Source organism: Notechis scutatus, chromosome 1 (genome assembly GCF_049901735.1).
Source record: "Notechis scutatus isolate UNSWTSFEM ecotype Mainland chromosome 1, rNotScu1.2, whole genome shotgun sequence".
Lineage (NCBI taxonomy): Eukaryota > Metazoa > Chordata > Lepidosauria > Squamata > Elapidae > Notechis > Notechis scutatus.
This window is the reverse complement of record NC_142009.1, coordinates 334,293,256-334,319,210: the sequence shown is the minus strand read 5'-3', so window position 1 is coordinate 334,319,210 and position 25,955 is coordinate 334,293,256. Positions and strand designations below refer to the sequence as shown.

The window sequence follows — 25,955 nt, the reverse complement described above, 5'->3', positions numbered from 1 at the left end:
TTGCGTCTCTCTGCTGCCCCTTGGTGGCCACATGGAAGATAACAAGCCAGGTACAAATATATTCCTGGACTTACAACCATTTGTTTTGTGACCATTCGAAGTTACAACAGCACTGAAAAAGGTGACTTACAACCGTTTTTCACATATCCAACCATTGCAACTATCAGAACACTAACTTCTATTCTATTCTATTCTACTCTATTCGGCAATTCTATTCTATCCTTATTTATTCTGTTCTGTTCTATTCTGTTCTCTATTTTCTATTCTACCCCTATTCCTTATTCCCTATCCTATCCTATTCTATTCTATTCTATTCTATCCTTATTCATTCTGTTCTGTTCTATTCTGTAATTCTATTCTGTAATCCTATTCTATCCTTATTCATTCTGTTCTGTTCTATTCTGTTCTCCATTTTCTATTCTACCCCTATTCCTTATTCCCTATTCTATTCTATAATTCTATTCTATCCTTATTCATTCTGTTCTGTTCTATTCTGTAATCCTATTCTATCCTTATTCATTCTGTTCTGTTCTATTCTGTAATTCTATTCTATCCTTATTCATTCTGTTCTGTTGTTCTATTCTGTAATCCTATTCTATCCTTATTCATTCTGTTCTGTTCTATTCTGTTCTCCATTTTCTATTCTACCCTATTCCTTATTCCCTATTCTATTCTATAATTCTATTCTATCCTTATTCATTCTGTTCTGTTCTATTCTGTAATCCTATTCTATCCTTATTCATTCTGTTCTGTTCTATTCTGTAATTCTATTCTATCCTTATTCATTCTGTTCTGTTCTATTCTGTAATTCTATTCTATCCTTATTCATTCTGTTCTGTTGTTCTATTCTGTAATTCTATTCTATCCTTATTCTATTGTTCTATTCTATTCTATTCTATTCTATTCTATTCTATTCTATTCTATTCTATTCTATGATTCTATTCTATCCTTATTCGTTCTTTTCTATTCTATTCTGTAATCCTATTCTATTCTTATTCATCCTGTTCTGTTCTGGGGTTGCCTGATAGTGAAAAACAGCTGTTTCTTTTTGGCTGCCATTCTAAAGACTCCAACTCCTATCCCTATCATCTGAAAGGTTTAAAATAAACCAAGTCTGGTTAGATAAAACAAAGGAAGACATTGATGAAGGATTCAGATTTATACACACATCTGGACAACAGCAGGCTGAGCAAAGGTTGATTAAAGGTGCTTTCCCGAATGCATATAATTACTGTCCAGATTTAGTTGCCTATGTAATCTATGGTTTTATAGGGGAGAGCAGTAGATTAAATCTTAGCCTGCAGGCCTCAGAAATAACGCTGAACCACAAATGATTATGTGAGAATGGGCAGCAGAGAAATCGAAGAAGAAAATAAACTTTCTTTCTTTGATTCTAAGCTATTTATGGAAAATGTTTAATTCTTTTCTGGCTAGGATAAATAGCAGTGTTGGGTTTCCTCGACAGGCAGTCCTTGACTTACAACCACAACTGGGCCCAAAAGTTCTGAGGCTAAGCAAGACAGTTGTTGAGGGAATTTTGCCCCATTTTACAACTATTCTTACCACCGTTGTTAAATGGATCACACTGAAGTCATTTAATAACACGGGTTTTAAGGGAATCTGGCTTCCCCAATTGACTCGGCTTGTCAGCGGGTTGCAAAAGCAGATCCAGTGGATCACGTGACCCTGGAATGCTGCGACCGTCATAAATATGAACCAATGGCAAAGCCTCTGAATTTTGATCACATGGCCAGAGGGGTTGCCGCAACAGTCGTTAAGCGTTAAAAACATTCGTTAAGTCATTTTCGACTGAAGTTTCAGTGCTGTCGGAACGGAATTAATTAATGGTCCTTAAATGAGGATGACCTGTACAGGTGATCCTTGACTTACGACAGTTCGTTTAGTGACTGTTCAAAAATTGTAACGGCACTGAAAAAAGTGACTTATGATCGTTTTCACACTTACGACCTTTCCGGCATTCCCAGGATTTAAAAAATTCAGACACTTGGCCACTGATTCACCTTTATGACGGTGGCAGCATTCCAGAGTCGCGCAATCCACTTTTGCGACCTACTGAAAAGCAAAGACGATGGGGAAGCCAGATTCACTTAACAACCATGTTGCTAACTTAACAACGGTAGTGATTCACTTAACAAGGGTAGCAAGAAAAGTCGTAAAATGGGACAAAATTCCCTTAACAAATATCTCGTTTAGCCACAGAAATTTTGGGCTCAACTGTGGTCATAAATTGAGGACTACCTGTATTCTTAATGTTTGCCTTATGGAAAAAATTTGCCATTGTGAACCAAACCTGGGTAAGTATTTCAACCAAATTCTCCCAATTTTCTCTGATCAGAAAAGTAAAATTAAAGACTTTTACCCCTTAAGCAGTAAAAATGAATAAATAAATTGGAATTTTCTGCAATGCTGACCAAATCACATTTCTACCCCAATCACTAGCTGGGATATTTGAGTGACATTTTATTAAAAAGCTGCATCTCATTACAATTTAGAATCCAGAGAGATTTTTTTTTTTTTAAAAAAAAAGACCTATTCTCTATTCTTTAATGCTTTTAAGAAGTAGCTTCATAAATAGAAAAAAAAAGAGTGGTAGTATAAAAAATGCTCCATTAATTTTAGTGCATTATTGAAACACTCTGGACAAAAGATCCCTCTGCGCACGGGTGAGGAGAAAGGATGCAGTTTGGTGAAAATTGTTAGAAAATGAAACTCTTGACAGAATAATAGCTGGAAGCAGGGTTGGGATTCAAATTGTTTAACAACCGGTTCTGTGGGTGTGGCTTAGGTGGTAGGAGTGGCTTGGTGGTCATGTGACTGGGTGGACATGGCTTGGTGGTCATGTTATTGGCTGGGCGTGGCCAACTCAATATCGCTCACATCGAGGCACGCATCTCCTCGCCTGGCCTCTCATGACTGTGGTGGGGATGCTGCAAGTCGTAAGTGTGAAAAATGGTCATAAGTCATTTTTTTCAGTGCCATTGTAACTTTGAATGGTCACTCCACACAAGCAAAGTACCAGCAAAGGAGGGGGGGGAAACTCCAGAGACGTTCCAGAGACAGGAAGTCTAGTCCTGCCAAGAATGTAAAAAGGGTTAATGGAGAGGCAGTTTCTGTAAGCAACACCAGAATGTTTCTTTCCTGCCTTCCTTACAGGATTAGGCCAGTAAAAATTTCTTCTAACAACCGGTTCTCTGAACTGCTTAGAATGTTAACCGGTTCTAGTGAATAGGTGCGAACTGGTAGAATCCCACCCCTGGTTGGAAGGGACCTCAGAGGTCTTCTAGTCCAACCCCCTGCTCAGGCAGGAAACCCTCTATCATTTCAGCCAAGTGGTTATCCAAACTCTTCTTTAAAAAACTTCCAGTGTTGGAGCATCCACAACCTCTGGAGGCAAGTCGTTCTAATCTTAAACACAAATATACAACACTCACTATGGTTCACTGAGTTGAAAAATGGAAGGAAGGAGAAACAGGGAAGAGAAGGAGAGTGGGAGGGAAGGAGGAGAAATAGAAGGAAAAGAAATGGAAAGGGAGGGAAGGAAGGAGGAGGAAGGAGAAATAGGGAAGGAATGGGAAGGGAAGAAAGGAAGGAGAAATAGAGGGAAAAATGGGAAGGGAGAGAGGGAGGGAAGGAGGGATGGAGAAAGGATGGAAGGAAGGAGAAATAGAGGGAAGAGAAATGGGAAGAGAGGGAGGGAGGGAAGGAGGGAGGAAGAAAGGATGGAGAAACAGAGGGAAGAGAAATGGGAAGGGAGAGAGGGAGGGAAGGAGGAAGAGAATGGAAGGAAGGAGAAATAGAGAAGAAATGGGAAGGGAGGAAAGAAAGGATGGAAGGAAGGAGAAATAGAGGGAAGAGAAATGGGAAGAGCGGGAGGGAGAGAAGGAGAAAGTAAGGAGAAATTGAGGGAAGAGAAATGGGGAGGGAGGGAGGGAAGGCGGAAGGAAGGAAGGAGAAATAGAGAGGAGAAATGGGAAGAAGAAGAGGAGAGAGAAGAATGTGTGCTGTTTTTCTTTTTCTCTCTCCTCTTCTCTAAGATACTAATAGGTCACCTTTTAATTTTGGGTCATTCTGGTGCACTTTTGAATGTTTCTAGCAAACAATGCGCTGCTTCTAAAATATACATTCCTGGCACATCACAGCATTTCTTACGAAAAGGGGCAAAGTAGAAATTAACCCCCCCCCCTCTTGGTCTACCCAGGTCAGCAAAAGTTCATCGATTAAAATAGCTTTGAGTTGCTTTAAAAATACACCGCATAGCGAAGCAAAACACAGGGAATTTTCCTTCAATATGTGATTTACTGAGACGAAATTATTATACGCACCGAGATGGGGAAAAAAAAAAAATTGACACTAACCACTCTGGAGAAAAACGGTTGGTGAAGTTTGAGAGAGTTTGCTGAAATTGATAAATTGAGATTTTTTTATTTTTTTATTAGGAAAATGGGCTATTTTATTGATAATTGGAATTGATACACACCAACACTGCCACTGCCTTGAGGAAAAATGGAAAAAATTTAAATGCAGGTAGTCCTCGAATTACAATAGTTCGTTTAGTGACCGTCCGAAGTTACAACAGCGCTGAAAAAAGTGACTTATGAACGTTTTTCACACTTACGACCATGGTCATGTGATTTACCTTCAGATGCTTGGCAACTGACTCACATTTATGATGGTGTCCCCAGGGTCAAGTGATCCCCTTTTGCGACGACCTGGCAAAGCGAAGCCAATGGAGAAGCCAAATTCACTTAACAACCGTGTTGTTAATTTAACAAGTGCAGTGATTCGCTTAACGAATGTGGCAAAAAAGGTCATAAAATGGGGCAAAACTGACTGAACGAATTTCTCACTTAGCAATAGACATTTTGGGCTCCATTGGGGTCATAGTTTTGAGAACTACCTGTATGATCTGTTTGCACTGAAATAAAAAAAAAAATGACTTTGTGATCTCTGGTTTTGATGATTGGGCAAGAAAAATCTACATATATAAAAGCAAAATGCCACTCATGCATCATCACAAAATCTCCAGAACTGTGAAGCCAACAAACTTGAAATTTGGCCTGTTATGTTCCTCTTGGCTTTCTCACTAAGAAGGGATTTTTCTAAATGACCATCAGAGTATTAGTATTTTGTATAGTATTATTATTAACACGCTCTGATGCTAAGGAGTTCTACTCCCCCTCCCCACTTGAAAAGAAATCTGGTCCAAAGGCAAAACACAAGCAGAGGAGTTTCAGTTTCACAGCAACCATGCAGCTTTAGTACAGAACAGTTGAGCTAAGCCATGCCCAGGCTCCTTGCTGTCTCCTTGCTCACACAGATTACTGCTTCAGTTTCCAAACAGCCCTCCACTCTCTCACACACTGACAGGACGCTAGCCAGATGAATACCAATGGATGCTGGTAGGCAGAGGCAGAATTTTTCCCCTTTATTTTCCTCCCCAAAAATTAAGCCCCACCACATAGTTTCATAGTGAAGCACGGGGATCGAGCTAGTTATAGATATTGGAGCGATATAACTTTAGAGAGAGGGGGGATTAATATATATTTGTACTTCTGCCATGAAGAATGCCTGAAGCCACTTTTTAAATATACATTTTTTCTTTCTTTTCTGTTTTTCTTCAATTGTTTTTCTTTTCTTTACTTTTGCCCCCCAGGACTGTTACAATTGTGACTCTGCAGCTTGCTTCATTAAGGACTAGAAACATACACCGAGAATCTCTGCTTGAAGTCTCCCGGATTACAGCAACTTCAAACTTCTCTCCCTGTCTCACTAAGGACTAGAAGCACATGCCGAGCAACTATGCTGAAGCCCCCTGAATTGCTGCAACTTGAGACTTGGCTCTCTGTCTCACTGAGGACTAGAAACTTGTGTTTTTTCTGGAACTCTGAGAAAGGATTCCTGGAAAAAACAGATATTCCCAAGATATTAAAACACATGCACATAGATGCACAGACACAGAAAGGGAGGGAGGGAGAGGGGAAGAGAAAGAGGAAGAAAGAGAGGAGATGAGAGAGAGAGGAGAGAGAGGAGAGGAGAGAGGAGAGGAGAGGGAGGGAGAGGGGAGAAATAGAGAGGAAAGAGGAGAGGAGAAAGAGGGAAAGAGGAAGAAAGAGAGGGGAGAGGAGAAAGAGGAGAGAGAAAGAGACGAGATGAGAGAGAGGGAGGGAGACGGGGAGAAGGAGAGAGGAAAGAGAGGAGAAAAAGAGAGAAAGAGTGAGGAGAGGAGAAAGAGGGAAAGAGGAAGAGAGAGGAGAGAGAAAGAGAAAGAGAGGAGATGAGAGAGAGAGGAATGACGGGAGAGGAGAGGAGAGAAGAGAGGAGGGAGAGGGGGGAGAAAGAGAGGAAAGAGGAGAGGATAAAGAGGGAAAGAGGAAGAGAGAGGAGAGGAGAAAGAGGGAAAGGAAGAAAGAGGGAGGAGAGGAGAAAGAGGAGAGAGAAAGAGAGGAGATGAGAGAGAGGGAGGGAGAGGGGGAGAAAGAGAGAGGAAAGAGAGGAGAGGATAAAGAGAAAGAGAGAGGAGAGAGAGGAAAAGAGAAAGAGAGGGAGGGAGGGAGGGATATTGTGTGTCTAGCTCCCAATCCTTCTGGGTTTATTTCTAAGCTCCCGTTCTCTTTGAAAGTACAGTCAACAGAAATTTGCCTCAAAATCTTTCATTCCTGAGCAGATCAAAAGTTTCTTTATGCAGAGAATAAAACAGGCAGGTCTGCAGAGGGACTAGGAAGCTTTCCTTCTGAGAAAATGGCCTTATTTTTTGAGTGAAAGGAGAAGAAATGCAGTGGTGTGTGTGTGTGTGTGTGTGTGTGTGTGTGTGTGTGTGTGTGTGGCAGAGACAGAGAGAAGGAGAAGAATGACCCATTGTTCAGGTTCTGCTAACCAGGCATAATTCATCCTTCAATCCATGAATCACGGAAGGGGTGACTGCATTCACACGTGCCTTCTGAAGCCGGCGAAACACAGCCTCTAAATTTGCTGTTCAACCTGGGGCGAACTTGGCTCTTCCCTCGGCCAGACCCAACTTATCCTGTGGAAGCCAGGAACGGATTTGGTGGTTTGGATGCGGCACATAATCATAATCTTGGCATAACCTATGAGTTTTGTTAAGTTAGGAATAGCATGCTGTGTGAATCAGGTCAATCTTTCTTTCTCTCTCTTTCTTTCCCTTCCTTCCTTCCTTTCTTCTTTTCCTTCCTTCCTTCCTTCTCTCTCTTTCCTTCCTTCCTCCCACCTTCTTTCCTTTCTTTTCCTTCCTTCTTTCCTTTCTTTTTCTTTCTCCCTCCTTTCCTCTCTCCCTTTCTCCCTCCCTCCCTTTTTTCTTCTTTTCCTCCCTCCCTCCTTCTTCCTTCCTTTTTCTTTCTTTCTTTCTCTCTCTCTCTCTCTCTTTCCCTTATTTCTTTCCTTTCTTTCTCTTCTCTTCTTTTTTCTCTCCCTCTCCCTCTCGTTTTTCTTTGCTAAGCAAATGTAATCCCTAAGCAAGAGTTGAGAATCTCTACTAGAGCTCCGTTATTACAGCATCACTCTGAGCTCTCTGCCTCAATGAGAACTAGAAACTTGTCCCTTTTCCAGGTTCTAGAGAATCGTAGGAAAAGCAAAGATTCCCAAGGGATTAAACACACAAATACACACACACACAACACACACACCTTGCAAACTTTGAAAAACTACGGCTGGGTTTGGACCACATACTAAACACATAGGGAACTGGGACTCTTGTTGTGAGAACACACTGGCCTTCACAAGTGGTGTAACCTGGGCAGGAAGCCTTAATAGGAGTCTAATCCATCATGTGAGCCGCACTGTGGTGTTTCCTTAAACCAGGTTTAAAATCAGGAGTCTGGGAACTCTATTGCTGGCTCACCAATTTTAGTGAAAGCTTCTACCCGTAAAAGGTAGCCCCTGACTTACAACCAACAATTGGGACCAGAATTTCCATTGCTAAGTAACATGGTTACTAAGTGAGTCACACCTGATTTTTACAACCCTTTTTTGTCACGGTGAAGTGAATCACTGCAGCTGTTCAATGAATCATGCGGTCCTTAAGCCAATCTAGCTTGCCCCATTGACAGAAGCTACCCATGCCGACTGGGGGATGCTGGGAGTTGAAGTCCACCCCTCTTAAAGTGACCAAGTTTGAGAAACCCTGCAAGTTTGGGACCACAAGTTGTGTGAAAACAACATGTCCAACCCTGTGTCATGCCCCTGTTGGAGTCTGAATCCCAGGAGGAAGAGGAACAGCTGACAGGGAGTGGGAGTGTGGCTGTGGAGGAAACTGGGGAAGGGCACAGGCCGGCTGGGCATTCAGAGGAAGACCCAGGGCCACCCCCTCTTCATCCTAGGGCAGGCAGGGCGGAACGGAGAAGAGAGCAACATGGGTTGCGTGGCTTACGGGGGAGGAAAGGGCCCTGATTCCCTTCATTAGCCACACCTGGGAAGAGAGTTTAAAGGAGAGGCAGCTGAGAGCAGCGGTTGCTGGGAACAAACACGAGTTTATCTTGTGTTGACTTTTGCTTAGAATTCTTGCTCCTGCCCTGCCAGACTAATTACCTCATTTTGCCTTGATTGGACTTTAAGTTACAGTTTGTGTGTACCTTGTTTTGGACTTGATTCTTCACAGTCAAAGGCTGTTCCTGGAAGAGTTTTTCTCCAGCCAGAAGGTAACTTGGACATTGGGGGCAAAGTTGGAGCTAATAAAGGGACTCCTATTTATTATTTGACTGTGTTTCCTTTGTGCCACGCCCCGAGTCATCACACCCTCCCTGTTGTTTACCACACAACACAAAGGTGGAAATGATTCAAAACGATTCTGTACAGAGATAATTATTCTAATTACACGCTTGGAACATTAATTATGTTTAAAGGTGAATTAAGTTGGACTGCTGTTGCTGCAGTCAAATTAACTTAGATTCTGGCATCTTCACTATGTCCCGCACACGCCATTTTGTTTTCTGGGAAGGACACCAGACCAATATTTGATTGCGCAACCACACTGCAAAGTTCACAACGTCCTTTACACCAGAGGTGTGTAAAATTAAAATCTTGTGTAAAATTAAAATCCTCACAAGGTGGAGTCCTCGGATGTATGGGAACTACAAGTCCCAGAATTCCAACCTTGTTAGATTTTTAAAGATCTGTGAACTTCAACTCCCAGAATGCCTCAGACAGCATTCTGGGAGTTGAAGTCCACAAATCTTAAAAGTTAACAAGTTGGAATTCTGGAACTCGTAGTTTCCAGAACATATGAAGAACGGTTGCAGGAACTGGGCCTGGCTAGTCTAGGGAAGAGAAGGACCAGGGGAGACATGATAGCAGTCTTCCAATATTCAAGGGGTGGCCACAGAGAGGAGGAAGGGGTCAAGCTATTCTCTCCAAGGCATCTAAAGGCCAGAGAAGGAATAATGGATGGAAACTGAACAAGGAGAGATTCAACCTGGAAATAAGGAGAAACTTTCTGACAGAGAGAACAATCAACCCATGGAACAGAAGTTGCCTTTGGAAATTGTGGGAGCGCCATCACTTGAGACTTTCAAGAAGAGATTGGACTGCCATTTGTCAGAAATGGTGTAAGGTCTCCCGCTTGGGCAGGGGGTTGGACTAGATGACCTACAAGGTCCCTTCCAACTCTGATTATCTGTTAAATGCTCCTGCTTCACAGAGCCTGAACACACAGACAACACGCATGCACAAAATCTTCACATCCTTCTTTGTGTTCGTTTTTCTTTCCACCAGAGGAGAGAGAAAAAAAAACTCTGCTGTTTCAGTTTAAGCCTCCTGGAAACACAAAAGGATTGCAGAGCCCAACACTGGGAAACATCAAAGCGGCTCCCGCCATGCAAAAACACCCGAAACTGGGCCTTAAAAAGCCGCACCAGCCCAATGCGCTGACTTAGGAAAGCTGCAACAAAAAAGCCAATCCCATTTCGGGCTGGATCAGACTTTATGCTCAGGCAAAAAAATAAAAATAAAGATAGTGTTTGCAAAAGCCAAAAATAAAAGCCCTGTGGGATCAGAGGATCAAACGAGCCCCAAATTTTGACTCACAGGTTTGAGATCAACCAGAGGGAGTATATTTTAAAAATGCTGATTTTACTTTAAAAAAAAAATGGTTGAGAGCCACATTGCTGTGTCTGTGGTTCTCCGTTGGAAGTTTCAGACCGCCAGCCTTGTGGTCCAGGCAGGCTTTCCAAGATGGCTTGCTATTTTATAAAAAATTTAAACACTACAATCCTCACGAGGAGGAGGAGGCCTCGGAGGTGTGGGGACTACAAGTCCCAGAATTCCAAGCTGGGATGGCAAGAGGAAGTGATGCACTGGGCAAACAGGTAGTCCTCGATGTACGACCGTGTGAAGTTATAACTGAAAAAAAGGGACTTGTGTCTGGTCCTCACTCTTATGATTGTGGCAGTGTCCCCATGGTCATGTGATCAAAATTTGGGTAGTTGGCAATTGCCATATCTACCATACCTATCTATCTACCTATCTTTATATCTATCTATCTATCTATCTATCTATCTATCTATCTATCTATCTATCTATCTATCCATCCATCCATCCATCCATCCATCCATCTATCATTTATCTATCTTGGGTATATACATCAATCCATCCATCGTATCTACCTACCGTATCTATCTACCTACCTATCTTTATCTATCATCTACTTATCTATCTCTATTCATCCATCCATCCATCCATCCACCATATCTACCTACTCTCTCTCTCTCTCTCTCGATCTATCCATCCATCTATCATTTATCTATCGGGTACATACATCAATCCATCCATCGTATCTACCTACCGTATCTACCTACCTACCTATCTTTATCTATCATCTACTTATCTATCTCTATTCATCCATCCATCCATCCATCCATCCACCATATCTACCTTCTGTCTGTCTGTCTGTCTGTCTGTCTTTCTGTCTGTATCTATCTATCTATCTATCTATCTATCTATCTATCTATCTATCTATCTATCTATCTATCTATCTTGGGTATATCCATCCATCCGTCATCCAGTCCATGGCAAATAGGGACAAACTAGATGATCTCTGAGGATACCCTCCAAACCACAAGTCTGTAAATTCTATGAGATACAGGTAGTCTTTGACTTACGACCACAGTTCAGCCCCGAGCTTCTGTTGCTAAGCAAGACAGTTGTTATATGAAATCCTGCCCCATTTTACAGGGTTTCTTGCTGTCGTTGTTAAGCGAATTACTGCCATTGTTAAGCAAGTATCTCAGTGAATCTGGCTTCCCCATAGACTTTGCTTGTCAGAAGGTTCCAAAAAAAGGGATCGCATGACACACACCCCCCACCCAGGATGCTGCAACCGTCATAAATATGAAACCAATTGCTAAGCATCCGATCCGTCAAAATTCCAGTCCATTAATAGATGTATTAAAAGAAGTCAAGTTATTCTCCAAAGCCCCTGAAGGCAGGACAAGAAGCAACCGGTGGAAACTAATCAAGAAGAGAAGCGACCTGAAACTAAGGAGAAATTTTCTGATAGTGAGGACAATTAACCAGTGGAACTACCTGCCTCCAGAAGTTATGAATGGTCCAACGCTGGAGGTTTTTAAGAAGAGGTTGGATAACCATTTGCCTGGAGTGGTGTAAAGGCGAGGATCCCCAACCTCTTTTAAACGCCCTTGTTGATTCGACATCAGCTGGGCGCTTCCCATGACCAGTGCGAAAATCGCTAGGCGCCGCCATCCTTATGGCGAAAAGGCTTCCGGTGACGTCACCGAAGCGCTGACCCGTCATAAAAGATATGGCGGCGCCAACGCACTCTGGTGAGCTTTTCGGGTAGAAATGGCTTTCTGCAGAAAAGCTCACGGCACTGACGCCGCCATCTTTTATGACGAAACAGCGCTTCGGTGAGCTTTCTACCCGGAAAAGCTCTTGACCATTTTTGCAAAAGCAGGGGGTTGGACCTAAGAAGACCCTTCTGGTGTAAGGTTCCTGCCTAGGCAGGGGGTAGAAGACCTTCAAAGGTCCTACCTCTGTTATTCTATTCTATTCTATTCTATTCTATTCTATTCTATTCTATTCTATTTCTATTCTATATTTTATTTATTCCATTATATTCCATTCTATATTCCATTCTCTTTTCTTCTCTTTTTCTCTCTTCTATTTCTATTCTATTTCTATTCTACTTCTATTCTATTTCAAAATAAAACCGACCAGAAATATACAAATCTAATTTCCTCACCATCACAGAAGTGGACTATCCTGGCCTCCTCCTGAGATCGTTTTCTTAAATTTTCCAACTCTTCCTGAGATCTCCTGGTGGCCTCCTCTCCAAGGCCAAATAAAGCCCTCTCTGTTCTATTAGCCTGAAAAAACGCCATCAGCGATTTCAGGTAGCATCTGAACGCCCTCGGGGAAGGCTCCCAAACAGCGAAAGCAGGCTATGGAACCTCAGAATGGGGGCTAGAAAAGGCTACAGCCGGCACGCCAAAGCGTTCCACACTCCCAACACATTGTTGCAGGCAAAAACCTTACACACAATCCAAGACAATCGCATGCCAAGGGACGCTGAAGCTGCCCAGGCAACTAAGGGTAAAAACCAAGCCCCAAAATACATGCCTTCCAGCCCTAAGAAGCACACTTAAGCACAGTAATACCTGGAGGCTTATACTGGCATCAGAGATTCAAGGCATCTTGTGTACACACACACACACAGCTCTGTATCCCCCCTGGCAGCTGATTTTCAGCTGTTGTCGTTGTTTATTTAACTGATGGCCAATTCTGGGTCCAATAAAACAGCAAAGAAGGGGCAACAGTTGTTGTTCAGAGTGGAAAATGGACGAAGGGGGGGAAAAAAGAAAAGAAAAAAGAAAAATGCAAACCATTTTCCAAACGGCTTCCCAGCTGTTGAAAAAAACAAAAAACAAAAATGCAGATGGAGACAGACAGAGGGCATTTTCCTCTCATCGTTTCCCATTAATACGATTATTATGGTTCCTCGCCCAGCCAGATGTTCAGATTGGATCTGGTCATTTAAAAAAAAAAAAAAAAAAATTTGGGTCCCACATTCCCAAGGACCTGCTGCGGAAGGTGTTAACACAGGTAGGGTCAGCGTTCCAGAAAACATCCACTCCAACCAATAACTCCAAGACAGACATCCTCTCCATGGTTCCTTTTATTTATAATATTTATAAATATTTATTTATAAACTGGCACATCTGGGGAATCCCTAATCTGAAAGTTCCGGGCTTCCTAGCAATAAAACTCCAAAATCCATCCCCCTGCACCCATCATCGCATCACATGCCCCAATCACTATCCGTCCCAACTTGAGACTTTCTCTCACCCAGGTGCAGAAATAACATGACCTTGACTTAGCAGAAAAAGTGCTATTATGTCTCATCACATATACTCCAAGAAATTCCCTCCTCCCATTTTCCCAGACTGAAGAATGTGGAAGCGCCTGGTGCTAATATGGCTTCCAAAGCTGACAGGTAAGTCCCTGACTTAACAACCGCAACGGAGCCCGACATTTCTGTCGGTCGGGCGAGACGGTTGTTAAGCAGGGTTGGGATTCAAATTGGTTTACCACCGGTTCGGTGGGTGTGGCTTGGTGGGTGTGCTTGGCACGGGCGGAGCAAACAGCTTTCCTCCCGACCTTCTCCCACACTCTCCCTGTCTCTTCAACAGCTGACGTTGCAGCAACCGGCTGTGCTGCCACGATGCAGCCAAGCATCAAAAGCAGGAAATAAAGGTCAGTATACAGCTGGGGCAACCCAAAGGCAGAAACTCAAATTAAATTTGGTTTAAGAGTGCCCCAATTGGCAGAGGCAAAATGACAGCTCGTCTCTGCTGGGTTCCGGCCTCACGTCCCCAACACACTGAGAAAAGTAGAGAAAAGGAAAGCCCTACACTTAGGCAAGAAAAACCAAAAGGACACATATAGACTGGGTGAAACCCGGCTCAATTGCAGGAACTGTGAGAGGGATCTTGGAGTCTTAGTGGACAACCAGCTAAATAGGAGCCAGCCGTGTGCAGCAGCAGCCAAAAAAGCCAATGCAATCCTAAATTGCATTAACAGAGGGATACAATCAAGATCAAGGGAAGTACTAATACCACTCTATAAAGCCTTAGTAAGACCGCACCTAGAGTCCTGCATCCAGTTTTGGTCACCACCCTATAAAAAGATATTGAGACTCTAGAAAAAGTGCAGAGAAGAGCAAGCAGAATAATTAGGGGACTGGAGACTAAAACATATGATGAACGGTTGCAGGAACTGGGCCTGGCTAGTCTAGGGAAGAGAAGGACCAGGGGAGACAGGAGAGCAGTCTTCCAATATTTGAGGGGCTGCCACAGAGAGGAAGGGGGTCAAGCATTTTCCAAGGCACCTGAAGGCCAGACAAGGAATAATGGATGGAAACTGATCCAGGAGAGATTCAACCTGGAAATGAAAATTTCTGACAGGGAGAACAATCAACCCATGGAACTGAAGTTGCCCTTGGAAGTTGTGGGAGCATCATCACTTGAGACTTTCAAGAAGAGATTGGACTGCCATTTGTCAGAAATGGTGTAAGGTCTCCTGCTTGGGCGGGAGGTTGGACTAGATGACCTACAAGGTCCCTTCCAACTCTGATTAACTGCTCCTGAATGTGGAGGTTCTACTACGGCATGGATTCTGGCATTCAGAAAAAGAGAAGCTGTGTAGAAGAGGCAGCCCTTCAGCCACACCACTGTGTAGGGACGTGATATTCCACAATATCCCTCCAACTTTCCTAAGGGTGCCTTCAAAAACTCACACCACCCAAAACAACAACAGCAAAAAAAAGAGAGAGAAAGAAACTTGGACAGATGTTTTCCCACGGTCATCCGGGTGGATGAAGTGGAAAAGAAAATTATTATCTGGCAGAGACCTCCCTATTTATTCTTCCTCCCCCCACCACCCCACAAAAATTAGATTTTTCACACGTGTCCCATGGGGATGGAGAGTAGGGAATAATAATTTAATGGTATTAATTGCACTCCTCACTTGGAGACGGTGATTCAGTGTTTTTCAACCTGGATTGCTTTAAGAAGGGTGGACTTCAACTCCCAGAGTTCCCTCACACAGCATACTTGAAGGATGGACTTCAACTCCCAGAATTCCCTGATCAGGACATTTTAAGATAGGTGGACTCCCAGAATTTCTTCTTCAGCCAACATGCTTTAAGAAGGGTGGACTTCAACTCCCAGAATTCCTCAATCCGCATGCTTTAAGATGTGCAGATTTAAAGTCCCAGAATTCCCCAGCCAGCATGCTTTAAGATGGGCGAAATTCAAAATTCCAAAAATTCTTCCAATAATACGTTTTAAGATGGGAGGAATTCAACTCCCAGAATTCCCCAGGCAGATTTGCTGGCTGGGGAATTCTAGGAGTTGAAATCCAGTCATCTTAAAGCATGCTGACTGGGAATTCTGGGAATTGAAGTCCATCCATTTTAAAGCATGCTGACTGGGAATTGAAGTCCATCCATTTTAAAGCATGCTGACTGGGGAATTCTGGGAGTTGAAATCCATCCATTTTAAAGCATGCTGACTGGGGAATTCTGGGAATTGAAGTCCATCCATTTTAAAGCATGCTGACTGGGGAATTCTGGGAATTGAAGTCCATCCATTTTAAAGCATGCTGACTGGGAATTGAAGTCCATCCATTTTAAAGCATGCTGACTGGGAATTGAAGTCCATCCATTTTAAAGCATGCTGACTGGGGAATTCTGGGAGTTGAAGTCCATCCATTTTAAAGCATGCTGACTGGGGAATTCTGGGAGTTGAAGTCCATCCATTTTAAAGCATGCTGACTGGGGAATTCTGGGAATTGAAGTCCATCCATTTTAAAGCATGCTGACTGGGGAATTCTGGGAGTTGAAGTCCATCCATTTTAAAGCATGCTGACTGGGGAATTCTGGGAACTGAAGTCCACTCACCTTACAGCATGTTAACTGGGGAATTCTGGAAGTTGAAGTTCAGCCATCTTAAAGCATGGCAACTAGGGAATTCTGGGAATTGAAGTCCATCCATTTTAAAGCATGCTGACTGGGGAATTCTGGGAGTTGAAGTCCATCCATTTTAAAGCATGCTGACTGGGAATTGAAGTCCATCCATTTTAAAGCATGCTGACTGGGGAATTCTGGGAACTGAAGTCCACTCACCTTACAGCATGTTAACTGGGGAATTCTGGAAGTTGAAGTTCAGCCATCTTAAAGCATGGCAACTAGGGAATTCTGGGAATTGAAGTCCATCCATTTTAAAGCATGCTGACTGGGAATTCTGGGAGTTGAAGTCCATCCATTTTAAAGCATGCTGACTGGGAATTGAAGTCCATCCATTTTAAAGCATGCTGACTGGGGAATTCTGGGAACTGAAGTCCACTCACCTTACAGCATGTTAACTGGGGAATTCTGGAAGTTGAAGTTCAGCCATCTTAAAGCATGGCAACTAGGGAATTCTGGGAATTGAAGTCCATCCATTTTAAAGCATGCTGACTGGGGAATTCTGGGAGTTGAAGTCCATCCATTTTAAAGCATGCTGACTGGGAATTGAAGTCCATCCATTTTAAAGCATGCTGACTGGGGAATTCTGGGAACTGAAGTCCACTCACCTTACAGCATGTTAACTGGGGAATTCTGGAAGTTGAAGTTCAGCCATCTTAAAGCATGGCAACTAGGGAATTCTGGGAATTGAAGTCCATCCATTTTAAAGCATGCTGACTGGGAATTCTGGGAGTTGAAGTCCATCCATTTTAAAGCATGCTGACTGGGAATTGAAGTCCATCCATTTTAAAGCATGCTGACTGGGGAATTCTGGGAACTGAAGTCCACTCACCTTACAGCATGTTAACTGGGAATTCTGGAAGTTGAAGTTCAGCCATCTTAAAGCATGGCAACTAGGGAATTCTGGGAATTGAAGTCCATCCATTTTAAAGCATGCCAACTAGGGAATTCTGGGAGTTGAAGTCCACACACCTTAAAGCAACTTGGGCTAAAAACCCTGCTCTGTCATATTCCTAAAATGTGGGTAGGGCCTTTTTTAATTGCAGCTGCTCAAATTAAAACCAATTTTAAACCTGCTCTCTCTCCTATTATGCTACCTTTAGGCAAGTAGCAACAATCCTCTGGTCAATTATCCTATTTACATTCCTTCAAGTTTGGCATGCACGGACTTTATTCCTTTTGATTGTGATGATATTAGAGCAGTTCGGTTGAATTCCACTATTTTTTTTTCCCTCTAGGCAAGACACGGGAGGTCATCCAGTCCAACCCACTGCAGTGTCTCTCCTTCCCTTGATCAGGGCCTATTAATCCGCTGATCTCCAGTTCTCTATGAATATATTATAGTTTATTTTGGATTGCTTTAGAAAAAAATAAGGCTGGGTTGGCTAGAAGTGGATCCGTATGAAATTGCAGCTAGTCCTTGACTTATGTCCACAACTGACCCCCAAATATGTGTTGCTAAGCAAGACAGCTAAGTGAATTTTGCCCCCACTTTTTGGCCCAGTTGTTAAATGAATCACTCTGGTTGTTAAATTAGTCACACGGTTGTTAAGTGAATCTGGCTTCCCCATTGAATTTGCATGGCAGGAGGTCACAAAAGGGCATCACACGACCCCTGGACACTGCAACCGTCGTAAATATGAGACACTTGCCCAATGTCCAAATTTTAATCATGGGATTTTGCAGAAGTATTAGAAACGTTGGCTACCTGGAGTCACCTGTACATGGTAAAAAAAAAAAAAAGGCAGCGTATAAATCTCCAGATTAACTCCAAATTAACAGAGTTGGAAGGAACCTTGCGGGTCATCTAGTCTAACCCCATTCCCCGTCCAAATCTTGATAGATAAATAAATAAATAAAAATGAGTTAAAACTGACAGGTAAAAATGCAAAGGGTTTCCCCAATGCAACTCTGCATGAATTTATCAAACTGAGTATTATCTTTTTGCATTAAGCAAGCCGAGATGGCTGAAACTTCTGCCGAACCCAGTAGTTAGTCCTCGATTTACAACAGTTCATTTAGTGACCATTCAAAGTTACAACGGAAGTGAAAAAAGTGACTTGGGACCCTAGTTCACACTTATGACCGTTTCAGCATCCCTTACGGTCACGTGTTCAAAATTCAAATGCTTGGCAATTGACTGATATTTACGAAGGTCACGTGATTCCTCTTTTGTGACCTTCCGGCAAGCCAGATTCACTTAACGACCGGGTGACTGATGTACGAACGGCAGTGATTCACTTAACCACGGAGGCAAAAACGGTTGCACAATGGAGCCAAAACTCATTGTCTCGCATTGCAACAGAAATTTATTTGGCACAGCCCAAATGTAGGGAAAGAAAAGATTCACTTAAACAACCGTTGTTATTAATGTAAGAACTGGGATGATTCACTTAACAACGGAGGCGAGAAAGGTCGTAAAATTGGGCCGCAAAACTCACTAATGTCTCACTTAACAACAGAACTTTTGGGCTCCATTGCGGTCCTAAAGCAAGGACTACCTATACGGAGACATAGGCGGAGTGCAGAAGAGCCCACCCTCAGAAAAGGAAGGCCTCAGCCCCCCTCTGCAAGAGACACCGTTCTTGCCCCAAGGTGGGGTATCCGATGTGGCAACCCCTGTGGTTATCTGGGCAGGAGGTTGAGCGTGGCACAAAGCTTCCTCTTAAAATGTGTGCTTTCCAGGCAAAATTAAAATTAAAATCAAAAGCAGGTGTATAACCTATGAGAAGCATTAAAGCAGTACTTTCGAAAGCTGGTTAAATTATCCAAAATTGGATAAAAGTGCTTTCCCCCCCACACACACACACCATTGGAAAATGATACACGAATCCATTAGCCATCACCCCAGGGAGACTTAAATGGACTTCAAAATTGCCACATGTATGAATATCTATCTATCTATCATCTATCTATCTATCTATCTACCTATCTATCTACCTATCTATCTATCTATCATGTCTGTCATCTCTCTCTCATCTATCTGCCCACCTGCCTATCATCTCTATCATCTCTCTGTGTCTATCATCATATCTACCTATCTACCTACCTACCTATGTCTATCATCTCCCTCTCATCTATCTGCCTGCCTGCCTGCCTACTTCCCTATCATTCATCCATCTGTCTATCATCTCTCTCTCTCTCTCTCTTCTATCTGCCTCCATGCCTATCTCTCTATCATCTCCCATCTATCTGCCAACCTGCCTACCTATCACTATAATCTCTATCATCTCTCATCATATCTACCTACCTACTTACCTATCTCTCTCATCTCTCTCTCATCTGCCTGCCTCTCTCTTTCATCTTTCTCTCATCTCTCTCTCATCTATCTGCCTGCCTGCCTACCTCCCTATCATATCTATCTATCTATCTATCTATCTATCTATCTATCTATCTATCTATCTATCTATCTATCTATCTATCTATCTATCTATCTATCTATCTATCTATCGTATCTATCTATCTATCTATCGTATCGTATCTATCTATCGTATCTATCTATCTACCGTATCTACCGTATCTATCTATCTATCTATCTATCTATCTATCTATCTATCTATCTATCTATCTATCCATCCATCCATCCATCCATCCATCCATCCATCCATCCATCCAGAAATCTACCTACATCTTTGCATTATTGCCAAAAACCGATGATTCATTGAAATGCCATCAAGGTCATTCAACACTGTTCAGTTTTACACTACAGGCTGTCCTCGAGTTACAACCATTTGTCCAGTGACCTTTCAAAGTGACTAACGGCCGGTCCACAGAGTTTGATAAGACTTTGTGAGAAGCGGTTTCGGTCATACAGGCAGTTCTTGAATTATGGCCACCATTAAGCCCAACATTTCCGTTGCTAAGCAAGATGGTTGTTAAGTGACTTTTGCCCTGTTTTACGACCTTTCTGGCCACAGTCATTAGGTGAATCACAGCCATTGTCAACATGGTTGTTAAGTGAATCTGGCTTCCCCATTGATTTTTCCTGTCAGAAGGTCGCAAAAGGGGATCACGTGATCCCCGGGACACCCCAACCGTCGTAAATATGTGTCAGTTGCCAAGCGGTTAAATTTTCATCACGTGACCACGGGGGATGCTGCAACGGTCATTAAATGTGAAAAATACTCATAGTCGTTTTCTTCAATGCCACTGTTAATTTCGAACGGTCACTAAATGAATTGTTGTAAGCCGAGGACTATTGGTAAAGGAGAAAAAGTTTGGGGAGCACTGGATTCAAGGAAGATTCCCCAGATACTACCAGTGGATTTAAGAAAGGCACAGGGTAGATGATATAAAAAGAACTGCGTGCATTTGTATTTAACCCATAATCATGAGGACTAGAAACCTCTTGTTTGGTTTTTTTAAGTAGTATTATCTATAAGTCAAAGGTACCACAGCTTGACGTTCTTTGTCTGGGATCCTGGAGAAAGAAACTAGTTCAACTCTTCACCCTGCGTCTAATTTTTGTCCTCCCAAAACCTACACATCCCAGCCAGTTTGGAGATTGAAAGGCATTTGGTAAGCAAAGGAGCGCAATACGCACCTCACACGCTGACATATTTTGAACAAGCTAAATTAATTCTTATGTAAAGCTTCCATTTTGCGCCCCCTCCCAGCCTCCCCTCCTCTTCCTCTTTTCCCACAAGCAGAGCTATAAATATCAACCAGTTAAGAAAAATGATAGAATATTCTGTCTTTTGAGAATTGAATACTGCTTTTCACAGACAGCCAAGGGCCTAATGTGAGGAAGAAAAAAAGGAAGGAGATTGATGGCAGGGAGAAGAAGGGGGGAAGGAAAAGGGAGAGATGGAGGAAGGGAAGAAGTGGGTGGGGGAAAGAAAGAAGGAAGCAAGGAAAGGCAAAAGGAAGGAAAGAAAGAAAGAAAGGAAAGAATGACAAAAGAAAGATAAGAGGAGGAAGTAAAAATGGGAGGAAGGAGAGAAAGAAAGAAGAGAGAAAGAGGGAAGATCAGAAAGGAAGGAAAACAGGAGGAAGTAAAAGGGGGAAGGAAGGAGAGAAAGAAGGAAGGAAGGAAGGAAGGAAGATCACAAAAGAAGGAAAACAGGAGGAAGTAAAAAGGGGGAAGGAAGGAGAGAAAGAGGAAAGGAAGGAAGATCAGAAAAGAAGGAAAACAGGAGGAAGTAAAAGGGGGAAGGAAGGAGAGAAAGAGGAAAAGAAGGAAGGAAGATCAGAAAGGAAGGAAAACAGGAGGAAGTAAAAGGGGGAAGGAAGGAGAGAAAGAGGAAAAGAAGGAAGGAAGATCAGAAAGGAAGGAAAACAGGAGGAAGTAAAAAGGGGGAAGGAAAGTAAAAAGAAAGGAAAGAAGGAAGGAAGGGATAGATAAAGAACTGGAAGAAGAGAAGTGTTTGATGGGCAAGAGATTGATGGGGATGGATAGATAAAAGGAAAGGAGGGAGTGATGATAGAAGAAAGGATGAGGAGCAGAGAAGCCCCCCCCTTTTTTTTGCTCAAACATTCAACCCTTCAGAGCGACAAAATCATATCCAAATACGGAGGGGAAGAAAAAGAGAGAAAAGATTGCTTTAAAAGAATAACTCCAATAAAGCCCCAAGCGACACCCTTTCAAATCCTTTGTCCCTCCTCTCGGCCTTTCTGGCTTCCCCCACCCCTCAACCTTTCGGGTCTCCCACCTCTTCTTCCCAGAACAAAGCCAGTTGGGGGGTTGGGGGGGCTGAAGGCCAAGCAACCCATGTCAAACTCATAAATCACAACTTTGTAAACAAACCTTCCCCCCCCTTTCACACAGGCCTGTGTGAAGGATCCACACAATCCAGCGCGCCTCCATCCAATTGCAGGCCTTGGATGGAGGCACTGAGCCTGCCTGGCAGGTCTCAAAACCTTTTCTCCGGACAAGATTTGCCTACTTCTGCGCAGGTAAGGCCACCAGGCCCTCTGCAAGTACACCTGAAACACACAAGAAGCAGCCTGAAGCCTGCGGGGGTTTTTTAGGGACTGTTATTTCAGCCACAAAAGGGCAGGAAATTGAAGATCAGTGACAATCACAGGCATCTCCTGAATTTTTCTCTCTCTCTCCTCTCCCTCTCTTCCCCCCCACTCTCCCTCTCCTTCTCCTCTTCCTCCCTCTCCATCTCTCCTTATTTCTCTTTCTCCCTCTCCCCACTCTCTCCTTCTCCCTCTCTCCCACTTTCTCTTCTCCCTCTCCTTTTTCTTTCTCCCTTATCTCCCCCTCTCCCTCCATCTCACTTTTTTTCAGTGCCGTTGTAACTTTGAACAGTCACTAAATGAAATCGAGGACTCCCCCTCATCCCCAACCAATGTGGCTTTTGTGGCTGGGGATGATGGGAACTGCAGTCCCACAGAGCCAAAGGGTGGATGGACGGGAATCAAGAACTCTCAACCCAGCACTCTGGAAAAGTTTATATATACCCTCCTTCTTCCCAGAAAACTCTTCCTTCTAACGTTTAAATGTCTGTTGGCTTGTTCAATTCTCAGTAACTGTATCTCCCCCACTTTTCTTGGTCGCTGAAATATTTGTGATTTTGTGGATCACAACGACACAGAACAAGCTTTTGCATTCAAAAGTTGAAAAGGCTTGGATTGCAAAGAGCAGATCCCTATTTGCTCAGGTCCATCAAGATTCAGAAGAAGACCGGATTTTATTTTGGGTTAAATAACTCACTTCTAGTGTTTAAATCAGGGGTCCCCAAACTTGACAGCTTTAAGACTTCTGGACTTCAACTCCCAGATTCCTCCTCTCAGTCATGTTAGCTCAGGAATTCTGGGAGTTGAGGCCCACAAGTCTTAAATTTGCCAAGTTTGGGGACCCTTGGTTTAAATCAATGTTTCTCATCCATGGCAACTTTTAGACGGGTAGACTTCAACTCCCAGAATTCTCCCAAATGGTTGGGGAATTCTGGGAGTTGACGTCCACTTGCCTTAAAAGTTGCCAAGGTTGAAAAACACTTATTTAAATCCTACAAACTAGTGATCCACCATCTTTTGTTCATTAATAGCTGAACAAATAACAGAAAGAATTTAAGATGCTGGTTGGAAGAGAGGAAAGGAAGCGGGGAGGAAATCAGTCTCCAGATTTTAAGCAAAATTTCCAACATTTTATTTGTATACCCACTCACCCTTCTCAGCCTTGCTGGAAATGTAATGCAAACCCACTCCAAATACATCCAAAGGATCAAATTCATTTCTGTGGTTGTTGCTAATATGTTTTGCAACAAAACCCGTGAATCCACGCCAGGCCCAATGAAACAAACCCTTGTTATTTTGCAAAAGAAAAAGAAAAAAGACTCAAAGAAAGAATACACACACACACACACACTGCACAGAATACAGAATCCTGCAATCAAAATGCAAAAGTTTTTTTTTTTTTCTTCCTCCACTTGGTTGCAAAAACCTCTTTTGTTTCTCCCCTCCACCTCCTGGAATTTGGGATATAAATGAGACAAAAGAGAACAAAAACAACAGCCATCCACACATGGATTTTCCCAAAGAAGAACTCATCTTTTTCTCTTAACCGAACAGAAGAAAAACCAAAAGACAAAAACCAAAAGGAAAGGAAAAGAAGAAAAATAAATAAAAAGGGAAAGAAAGAAAGGAAGGAAGGAAGGAAGGACGGACGATAAGAAAAGAAAAATGAAAAGAAGAAAAGCAAACGCAACCAATTAAAAGAAAATAAAAAAAACGGGCCGCAGGAATTCCTAGAGACCAACCCTCCCGAGTTTATTTTCTGCAAAATCATATTTTGATTTCTAGCATTGGGTGGCCAAATCCAGGAAAGAGGGGGCAGCCAGCCTTTTTCTGCCCTCCCCCCCCCACACACACATATGCAAAATGTTAACTGTCTCCTTTCTCCAGCTTGAAAGCAGGGGATTGGTTTAAAAGAAAACAAAAAAAAAATGGATGAGAGGAGAGGAATGGAGGAAAAACTGGAAAGAAAAACACAAACGGGGAGAGAGAGAAAGAGACAGAGGGGGCTGGAAGAAGGCAGAGGCGAAACGGTTCCTGCCTGCAAGTGAGAAAAAGTGGGGGTAAAATTTGCAAAATTTCTGCATCTCGCAGAGAGAGAGAGAGAGAGAGGAAAAAATGAGTTTGTCGGCCAAAGAAGTGAAAGGACAAAGAGCATTTTTTAAAAAGTATTTTTTTTTAAATTTAACGCGTTCTCGGTTGCAACGGGACTTTTCTCCCGGATCATCTTAAATTTCCCAACGGAAAATCCAAAAAGTTTGCTTTGGGCAAAGCAACAACCCAACCCAACTGGGGGGAAAAAAGGGGGGGGTGCAGGCAGGGACACCCCCCCCCCAAAAAAAAATTCTGGCTTGAAACCCACCCACCCACCCCCCAAAAAAGGGGGGAGGAGGAGGAAAAACACCCTTTCTGGATAGCCTGAGGATCTCCCATCTGCTTCCAATTAGAGAGGGAAACACCCTCAAATTTCCAAAGAAAAGGAGAAACCGGATTGAACGCCCGGGCTGGGGGCCTCCCCTAAAATCCGATTTGGCTCCAGGGAGCAGCCCCATTTTTAAAATAAATAAATAAAAACTTTGCAAAGGGAGAAAACGGGACGATAGAGAGAGAAGCGGCTCAGGGAGGCGCTGAAAGAAGCAGGATTCAAGGCAGAACCAAAAAAAACAAAAAACCTTAAAAATTAAATATATAGATATTTCAACCCACTCGTGATTTTTCAGCGTCCACTCCCAAGCCAGGAAGGATCTTCGCCCCCTCCCTTCTCCTGCAGAGATCTAAGCCACAACGTATCTCTTTATATATATATATATATTTTCCCCAAAAAAACAAAGCAACCATCAAAGCAACACAAAAGTAACTTATTCTCCAATTTACCCATCCAGTCGCAGAGCGCGGGGTCTTCTCGGCCCCTCCAGCCTCGCCAGAAAAAGCAAACAACCTCCTATAGTTCGGGTTAATCCAACTTTTGAAGGCGAAGCGAGTGGGAGGAGCTTACAGGGGGGCCCCACGGAGAAGGGGAGCGAGTGTGGGGGGGGGGGACAGCCGGGGAGGAGGGAGGGGGAAAGGGAGGGTTTTGGTTTTTTTTCAGGGAGGCACCTAAAAGATCCCAGCAGTTAAGTTTGCCATGCGGAAATATCCGATTTTTTTTTAAATATTGCATTTACAGGGATGGGACATTTAAAAAAAAAGGAAGGAAGGAAGGAAGGAAAGAGAGAGAGAAGGAAGGAAGGAAGGGAAGGGAAGGGAAGGGAAGGGAAGGAAGGAAGGAAGGAAGGAAACAGAGAGAAAGAAAAAGAAAGAAGGAAGGAAGGGGAAGGGAAGGGAAGGAAAGAAGGAAGGAAGGAAGGAAGGAAGGAAAGAGAGAGAAAGAAAGAAGGAAAGAGAAAGAAAAGAAGGAAAGAGAAAAAAAGAAAGAATGAAGGGGAAGGGAAGGAAAGAAGGAAGGAAGGGAAGAGAGAGAAAGAAAGAAGGAAGGAAGGGGAAGGGAAGGAAAGAGAGAAAGAAAGAAGGAAAGAGAAAGAAAGAAGGAAGGAAGGAGAAGGGAAGGAAAGAAGGAAGGAAGGAAAGAGAAAGAAAGAAAGAAAGAAAGAAAGAAAGAAAGAAAGAAAGAAAGAAAGAAAGAAAGAAGACAGGAAGGTGAAGGGAAGGAAAGAAGGAAGGAAGGGAAGGGAAGGAAAGAAGGAAGGAAGGGGAAGGGAAGGAAAAGGAAGGGAAGAAGGTGAAGGGAAGGAAAGAAGGAAGGAAGGAAAGAGAGAGAAAGAAAGAAGGAAGGAAGGGGAAGGGAAAGAAAGAAGGAAGGAAGGAAAGAAAGAAAGAAGGAAAGAAGAAAGAGAAACAAAGAAAAAGAGGAAGGGAGGGAGAAAGAGAGAAAGGAAAGAAGGAAGAAAAAAGAAAAAGAAGAAAGGAAGAAGGAAGGGAAAGAAGGAAGGAGAGAAAGAAAGAAGGAAAGAAGAAAGAGAGAAAGAAAGAAACAAAGGAAAAG

General features: G+C 42.9%; 1 protein-coding gene across 1 annotated transcript in view; it reads right to left on the bottom strand.

Annotated features, from left to right (window-relative positions):
- PTPRS (protein tyrosine phosphatase receptor type S) overlaps nt 1-24,946 on the bottom strand; it is a 265,570-nt gene extending 240,624 nt beyond the window's left edge. The window contains 1 exon segment of the mRNA XM_087952781.1: nt 24,848-24,946. The gene's annotated coding sequence lies outside the window, so the exon portion shown is untranslated.
- Nucleotides 24,947-25,955: the final 1,009 nt, after the last annotated feature.